The sequence below is a fragment of the Oncorhynchus clarkii genome, unplaced genomic scaffold, assembly GCF_045791955.1.
Source record: "Oncorhynchus clarkii lewisi isolate Uvic-CL-2024 unplaced genomic scaffold, UVic_Ocla_1.0 unplaced_contig_12859_pilon_pilon, whole genome shotgun sequence".
Classification (NCBI taxonomy): domain Eukaryota; kingdom Metazoa; phylum Chordata; class Actinopteri; order Salmoniformes; family Salmonidae; genus Oncorhynchus; species Oncorhynchus clarkii.
In genome coordinates, this window is record NW_027258126.1 from 16,887 (window position 1) to 28,014 (window position 11,128).

Here is an 11,128-nt window from a genome sequence, read left to right on the forward strand (position 1 = left end):
TATCATTATAGATAATATTGTGATGTGTAACCATGTATATAATATCGTTACAGATAATATTGTGATGTGTAACCATGTATATAATATCATTACAGATAATTTGTAACCATGTGTAACCATGTATATAATATCATTACAGATAATATTGTGATGTGTAACCATGTATATAATATCATTACAGATAATATTGTGATGTGTAACCATGTATATAATATCATTAAAGATAATATTGTGATGTGTAACCATGTATATAATATCGTTACAGATAATATTGTGATGTGTAACCATGTATATAATATCGTTACAGATAATATTGTGATGTTTAACCATGTATATAATATCGTTAAAGATAACATTGTGATGTGTAACCATGTATATAATATCATTACAGATAATATTGTGATGTGTAACCATGTATATAATATCATTACAGATAATATTGTGATGTGTAACCATGTATATAATATCATTACAGATAATATTGTGATGTGTGACCATGTATATAATATCATTACAGATAATATTGTGATGTGTAACCATGTATATAATATCATTACAGATAATATTGTGATGTGTAACCATGTATATAATATCATTACAGATAATATGTAACCATGTGTAACCATGTATATAATATCATTATAGATAATATTGTGATGTGTAACCATGTATATAATATCGTTACAGATAATATTGTGATGTGTAACCATGTATATAACATCGTTACAGATAATAGTGTGATGTGTAACCATGTATATAATATCGTTACAGATAATATTGTGATGTGTAACCATGTATATAATATCATTACAGATAATATGTAACCATGTGTAACCATGTATATAATATCATTACAGATAATATTGTGATGTGTAACCATGTATATAATATCATTACAGATAATATGTAACCATGTGTAACCATGTATATAATATCATTACAGATAATATGTAACCATGTGTAACCATGTATATAATATCATTACAGATAATATTGTGATGTGTAACCATGTATATAATATCATTACAGATAATATGTAACCATGTGTAACCATGTATATAATATCATTATAGATAATATTGTGATGTGTAACCATGTATATAATATCGTTACAGATAATATTGTGATGTGTAACCATGTATATAATATCATTACAGATAATATTGTGATGTGTAACCATGTATATAATATCATTACAGATAATATTGTGATGTGTAACCATGTATATAATATCGTTACAGATAATATTGTGATGTTTAACCATGTATATAATATCGTTAAAGATAACATTGTGATGTGTAACCATGTATATAATATCATTACAGATAATATTGTGATGTGTAACCATGTATATAATATCATTACAGATAATATTGTGATGTGTAACCATGTATATAATATCGTTACAGATAATATTGTGATGTTTAACCATGTATATAATATCGTTAAAGATAACATTGTGATGTGTAACCATGTATATAATATCATTACAGATAATATTGTGATGTGTAACCATGTATATAATATCATTACAGATAATATTGTGATGTGTAACCATGTATATAATATCATTACAGATAATATTGTGATGTGTGACCATGTATATAATATCATTACAGATAATATTGTGATGTGTAACCATGTATATAATATCATTACAGATAATATTGTGATGTGTAACCATGTATATAATATCATTACAGATAATATGTAACCATGTGTAACCATGTATATAATATCATTATAGATAATATTGTGATGTGTAACCATGTATATAATATCGTTACAGATAATATTGTGATGTGTAACCATGTATATAATATCGTTACAGATAATATTGTGATGTGTAACCATGTATATAATATCGTTACAGATAATATTGTGATGTGTAACCATGTATATAATATCATTACAGATAATATGTAACCATGTGTAACCATGTATATAATATCATTACAGATAATATTGTGATGTGTAACCATGTATATAATATAATTAAAGATAATATTGTGATGTGTAACCATGTATATAATATCATTAAAGATAATATTGTGATGTGTAACCATGTATATAATATCATTAAAGATAATATTGTGATGTGTAACCATGTATATAGTATCATTAAAGATAATATTGTGATGTGTAACCATAACCAATATGTAACCATGTGTGACCATGTATATAATATCATTAAAGATAACATTGTGATGTGTAACCATGTATATAATATCATTACAGATAATATTGTGATGTGTAACCATGTATATAATATCGTTAAAGATAATATTGTGATGTGTAACCATGTATATAATATCATTAAAGATAATATTGTGATGTGTAACCATAACCAATATGTAACCATGTGTGACCATGTATATAATATAATTAAAGATAATATTGTGATGTGTAACCATGTATATAATATCATTACAGATAATATTGTGATGTGTAACCATGTATATAATATCATTAAAGATAATATTGTGATGTGTAACCATGTATATAATATCATTACAGATAATATTGTGATGTGTAACCATGTATATAATATCATTACAGATAATATTGTGATGTGTAACCATGCATATAATATCATTAAAGATAATATTGTGATGTGTAACCATGTATATAATATCATTACAGATAATATTGTGATGTGTAACCATGTATATAATATCATTAAAGATAATATTGTGATGTGTAACCATGTATATAATATCATTAAAGATAATATGTAACCATGTGTAACCATAACCAATATGTAACCATGTGTAACCATGTATATAATATCATTACAGATAATATTGTGATGTGTAACCATGTATATAAAATAATTAAAGATAATATTGTGATGTGTAACCATGTATATAATATCATTAAAGATAATATTGTGATGTGTAACCATGTATATAGTATCATTAAAGATAATATTGTGATGTGTAACCATAACCAATATGTAACCATGTGTGACCATGTATATAATATCATTAAAGATAATATTGTGATGTGTAACCATGTATATAATATCGTTAAAGATAATATTGTGATGTGTAACCATGTATATAATATCATTAAAGATAATATTGTGATGTGTAACCATAACCAATATGTAACCATGTGTGACCATGTATATAATATCATTAAAGATAATATTGTGATGTGTAACCATGTATATAATATCATTACAGATAATATTGTGATGTGTAACCATGTATATAATATCATTACAGATAATATTGTGATGTGTAACCATGCATATAATATCATTAAAGATAATATTGTGATGTGTAACCATGTATATAATATCATTACAGATAATATTGTGATGTGTAACCATGTATATAATATCATTAAAGATAATATTGTGATGTGTAACCATGTATATAATATCATTAAAGATAATATGTAACCATGTGTAACCATAACCAATATGTAACCATGTGTGACCATGTATATAATATCATTACAGATAATATTGTGATGTGTAACCATAACCAATATGTAACCATGTGTAACCATGTATATAATATCATTACAGATAATATTGTGATGTGTAACCATAACCAATATGTAACCATGTGTAACCATGTATATAATATAATTAAAGATAATATTGTGATGTGTAACCATGTATATAATATCATTACAGATAATATTGTGATGTGTAACCATAACCAATATGTAACCATGTATATAATATCATTACAGATAATATTGTGATGTGTAACCATGTATATAATATCATTACAGATAATATTGTGATGTGTAACCATGTATATAATATCATTAAAGATAATATTGTGATGTGTAACCATGTATATAATATAATTAAAGATAATATTGTGATGTGTAACCATGTATATAATATCATTACAGATAATATGTGATGTGTAACCATGTATATTATATCGTTAAAGATAATATTGTGATGTGTAACCATGTATATAATATCATTACAGATAATATTGTGATGTGTAACCATGTATATAATATCATTACAGATAATATGTAACCATGTGTAACCATGTATATAATATCATTAAAGATAATATTGTGATGTGTAACCATGTATATAATATCATTACAGATAATATTGTGATGTGTAACCATGTATATAATATCATTAAAGATAATATTGTGATGTGTAACCATGTATATAATATCATTAAAGATAATATGTAACCATGTGTAACCATAACCAATATGTAACCATGTGTGACCATGTATATAATATCATTACAGATAATATTGTGATGTGTAACCATAACCAATATGTAACCATGTGTAACCATGTATATAATATCATTACAGATAATATTGTGATGTGTAACCATGTATATAGTATCGTTACAGATAATATTGTGATGTGTAACCATGTATATAATATCGTTAAAGATAATATTGTGATGTGTAACCATAACCAATATGTAACCATGTGTAACCATGTATATAATATCATTACAGATAATATTGTGATGTGTAACCATAACCAATATGTAACCATGTGTAACCATGTATATAATATCATTACAGATAATATTGTGATGTGTAACCATGTATATAATATCATTACAGATAATATTGTGATGTGTAACCATGTATATAATATCATTACAGATAATATTGTGATGTGTAACCATGTATATAATATCATTACAGATAATATGTAACCATGTGTAACCATGTATATAATATCATTACAGATAATATTGTGATGTGTAACCATGTATATAATATCATTACAGATAATATTGTGATGTGTAACCATGTATATAATATCATTAAAGATAATATTGTGATGTGTAACCATGTATATAATATCGTTACAGATAATATTGTGATGTGTAACCATGTATATAATATCGTTACAGATAATATTGTGATGTTTAACCATGTATATAATATCGTAAAAGATAACATTGTGATGTGTAACCATGTATATAATATCATTACAGATAATATTGTGATGTGTAACCATGTATATAATATCATTACAGATAATATTGTGATGTGTAACCATGTATATAATATCATTACAGATAATATTGTGATGTGTGACCATGTATATAATATCATTACAGATAATATTGTGATGTGTAACCATGTATATAATATCATTACAGATAATATGTAACCATGTGTAACCATGTATATAATATCATTATAGATAATATTGTGATGTGTAACCATGTATATAATATCGTTACAGATAATATTGTGATGTGTAACCATGTATATAATATCATTACAGATAATATGTAACCATGTGTAACCATGTATATAATATCATTACAGATAATATTGTGATGTGTAACCATGTATATAATATCATTACAGATAATATTGTGATGTGTAACCATGTATATAATATCATTAAAGATAATATTGTGATGTGTAACCATGTATATAATATCGTTACAGATAATATTGTGATGTGTAACCATGTATATAATATCGTTACAGATAATATTGTGATGTTTAACCATGTATATAATATCGTTAAAGATAACATTGTGATGTGTAACCATGTATATAATATCATTACAGATAATATTGTGATGTGTAACCATGTATATAATATCATTACAGATAATATTGTGATGTGTAACCATGTATATAATATCATTACAGATAATATTGTGATGTGTGACCATGTATATAATATCATTACAGATAATATTGTGATGTGTAACCATGTATATAATATCATTACAGATAATATTGTGATGTGTAACCATGTATATAATATCATTACAGATAATATGTAACCATGTGTAACCATGTATATAATATCATTATAGATAATATTGTGATGTGTAACCATGTATATAATATCATTACAGATAATATTGTGATGTGTAACCATGTATATAATATCATTAAAGATAATATTGTGATGTGTAACCATGTATATAATATAATTAAAGATAATATTGTGATGTGTAACCATGTATATAATATCATTACAGATAATATGTGATGTGTAACCATGTATATTATATCGTTAAAGATAATATTGTGATGTGTAACCATGTATATAATATCATTACAGATAATATTGTGATGTGTAACCATGTATATAATATCATTACAGATAATATGTAACCATGTGTAACCATGTATATAATATCATTAAAGATAATATTGTGATGTGTAACCATGTATATAATATCATTACAGATAATATTGTGATGTGTAACCATGTATATAATATCATTAAAGATAATATTGTGATGTGTAACCATGTATATAATATCATTAAAGATAATATGTAACCATGTGTAACCATAACCAATATGTAACCATGTGTGACCATGTATATAATATCATTACAGATAATATTGTGATGTGTAACCATAACCAATATGTAACCATGTGTAACCATGTATATAATATCATTACAGATAATATTGTGATGTGTAACCATGTATATAGTATCGTTACAGATAATATTGTGATGTGTAACCATGTATATAATATCGTTAAAGATAATATTGTGATGTGTAACCATAACCAATATGTAACCATGTGTAACCATGTATATAATATCATTACAGATAATATTGTGATGTGTAACCATAACCAATATGTAACCATGTGTAACCATGTATATAATATCATTACAGATAATATTGTGATGTGTAACCATGTATATAATATCATTACAGATAATATTGTGATGTGTAACCATGTATATAATATCATTACAGATAATATTGTGATGTGTAACCATGTATATAATATCATTACAGATAATATGTAACCATGTGTAACCATGTATATAATATCATTACAGATAATATTGTGATGCGTAACCATGTATATAATATCATTACAGATAATATTGTGATGTGTAACCATGTATATAATATCATTAAAGATAATATTGTGATGTGTAACCATGTATATAATATCGTTACAGATAATATTGTGATGTGTAACCATGTATATAATATCGTTACAGATAATATTGTGATGTTTAACCATGTATATAATATCGTAAAAGATAACATTGTGATGTGTAACCATGTATATAATATCATTACAGATAATATTGTGATGTGTAACCATGTATATAATATCATTACAGATAATATTGTGATGTGTAACCATGTATATAATATCATTACAGATAATATTGTGATGTGTGACCATGTATATAATATCATTACAGATAATATTGTGATGTGTAACCATGTATATAATATCATTACAGATAATATGTAACCATGTGTAACCATGTATATAATATCATTATAGATAATATTGTGATGTGTAACCATGTATATAATATCGTTACAGATAATATTGTGATGTGTAACCATGTATATAATATCATTACAGATAATATGTAACCATGTGTAACCATGTATATAATATCATTACAGATAATATTGTGATGTGTAACCATGTATATAATATCATTACAGATAATATTGTGATGTGTAACCATGTATATAATATCATTAAAGATAATATTGTGATGTGTAACCATGTATATAATATCGTTACAGATAATATTGTGATGTGTAACCATGTATATAATATCGTTACAGATAATATTGTGATGTTTAACCATGTATATAATATCGTTAAAGATAACATTGTGATGTGTAACCATGTATATAATATCATTACAGATAATATTGTGATGTGTAACCATGTATATAATATCATTACAGATAATATTGTGATGTGTAACCATGTATATAATATCATTACAGATAATATTGTGATGTGTGACCATGTATATAATATCATTACAGATAATATTGTGATGTGTAACCATGTATATAATATCATTACAGATAATATTGTGATGTGTAACCATGTATATAATATCATTACAGATAATATGTAACCATGTGTAACCATGTATATAATATCATTATAGATAATATTGTGATGTGTAACCATGTATATAATATCGTTACAGATAATATTGTGATGTGTAACCATGTATATAATATCGTTACAGATAATATTGTGATGTGTAACCATGTATATAATATCGTTACAGATAATATTGTGATGTGTAACCATGTATATAATATCATTACAGATAATATGTAACCATGTGTAACCATGTATATAATATCATTACAGATAATATTGTGATGTGTAACCATGTATATAATATCATTACAGATAATATGTAACCATGTGTAACCATGTATATAATATCATTACAGATAATATGTAACCATGTGTAACCATGTATATAATATCATTACAGATAATATTGTGATGTGTAACCATGTATATAATATCATTACAGATAATATGTAACCATGTGTAACCATGTATATAATATCATTATAGATAATATTGTGATGTGTAACCATGTATATAATATCGTTACAGATAATATTGTGATGTGTAACCATGTATATAATATCATTACAGATAATATTGTGATGTGTAACCATGTATATAATATCATTACAGATAATATTGTGATGTGTAACCATGTATATAATATCGTTACAGATAATATTGTGATGTTTAACCATGTATATAATATCGTTAAAGATAACATTGTGATGTGTAACCATGTATATAATATCATTACAGATAATATTGTGATGTGTAACCATGTATATAATATCATTACAGATAATATTGTGATGTGTAACCATGTATATAATATCGTTACAGATAATATTGTGATGTTTAACCATGTATATAATATCGTTAAAGATAACATTGTGATGTGTAACCATGTATATAATATCATTACAGATAATATTGTGATGTGTAACCATGTATATAATATCATTACAGATAATATTGTGATGTGTAACCATGTATATAATATCATTACAGATAATATTGTGATGTGTGACCATGTATATAATATCATTACAGATAATATTGTGATGTGTAACCATGTATATAATATCATTACAGATAATATTGTGATGTGTAACCATGTATATAATATCATTACAGATAATATGTAACCATGTGTAACCATGTATATAATATCATTATAGATAATATTGTGATGTGTAACCATGTATATAATATCGTTACAGATAATATTGTGATGTGTAACCATGTATATAATATCGTTACAGATAATATTGTGATGTGTAACCATGTATATAATATCGTTACAGATAATATTGTGATGTGTAACCATGTATATAATATCATTACAGATAATATGTAACCATGTGTAACCATGTATATAATATCATTACAGATAATATTGTGATGTGTAACCATGTATATAATATAATTAAAGATAATATTGTGATGTGTAACCATGTATATAATATCATTAAAGATAATATTGTGATGTGTAACCATGTATATAATATCATTAAAGATAATATTGTGATGTGTAACCATGTATATAGTATCATTAAAGATAATATTGTGATGTGTAACCATAACCAATATGTAACCATGTGTGACCATGTATATAATATAATTAAAGATAATATTGTGATGTGTAACCATGTATATAATATCATTACAGATAATATTGTGATGTGTAACCATGTATATAATATCATTAAAGATAATATTGTGATGTGTAACCATGTATATAATATCATTACAGATAATATTGTGATGTGTAACCATGTATATAATATCATTTCAGATAATATTGTGATGTGTAACCATGCATATAATATCATTAAAGATAATATTGTGATGTGTAACCATGTATATAATATCATTACAGATAATATTGTGATGTGTAACCATGTATATAATATCATTAAAGATAATATTGTGATGTGTAACCATGTATATAATATCATTAAAGATAATATGTAACCATGTGTAACCATAACCAATATGTAACCATGTGTAACCATGTATATAATATCATTACAGATAATATTGTGATGTGTAACCATGTATATAATATAATTAAAGATAATATTGTGATGTGTAACCATGTATATAATATCATTAAAGATAATATTGTGATGTGTAACCATGTATATAGTATCATTAAAGATAATATTGTGATGTGTAACCATAACCAATATGTAACCATGTGTGACCATGTATATAATATCATTAAAGATAATATTGTGATGTGTAACCATGTATATAATATCGTTAAAGATAATATTGTGATGTGTAACCATGTATATAATATCATTAAAGATAATATTGTGATGTGTAACCATAACCAATATGTAACCATGTGTGACCATGTATATAATATCATTAAAGATAATATTGTGATGTGTAACCATGTATATAATATCATTACAGATAATATTGTGATGTGTAACCATGTATATAATATCATTACAGATAATATTGTGATGTGTAACCATGCATATAATATCATTAAAGATAATATTGTGATGTGTAACCATGTATATAATATCATTACAGATAATATTGTGATGTGTAACCATGTATATAATATCATTAAAGATAATATTGTGATGTGTAACCATGTATATAATATCATTAAAGATAATATGTAACCATGTGTAACCATAACCAATATGTAACCATGTGTGACCATGTATATAATATCATTACAGATAATATTGTGATGTGTAACCATAACCAATATGTAACCATGTGTAACCATGTATATAATATCATTACAGATAATATTGTGATGTGTAACCATAACCAATATGTAACCATGTGTAACCATGTATATAATATAATTAAAGATAATATTGTGATGTGTAACCATGTATATAATATCATTACAGATAATATTGTGATGTGTAACCATAACCAATATGTAACCATGTATATAATATCATTACAGATAATATTGTGATGTGTAACCATGTATATAATATCATTACAGATAATATTGTGATGTGTAACCATGTATATAATATAATTAAAGATAATATTGTGATGTGTAACCATGTATATAATATAATTAAAGATAATATTGTGATGTGTAACCATGTATATAATATCATTACAGATAATATGTGATGTGTAACCATGTATATAATATCGTTAAAGATAATATTGTGATGTGTAACCATGTATATAATATCATTACAGATAATATTGTGATGTGTAACCATGTATATAATATCATTACAGATAATATGTAACCATGTGTAACCATGTATATAATATCATTAAAGATAATATTGTGATGTGTAACCATGTATAT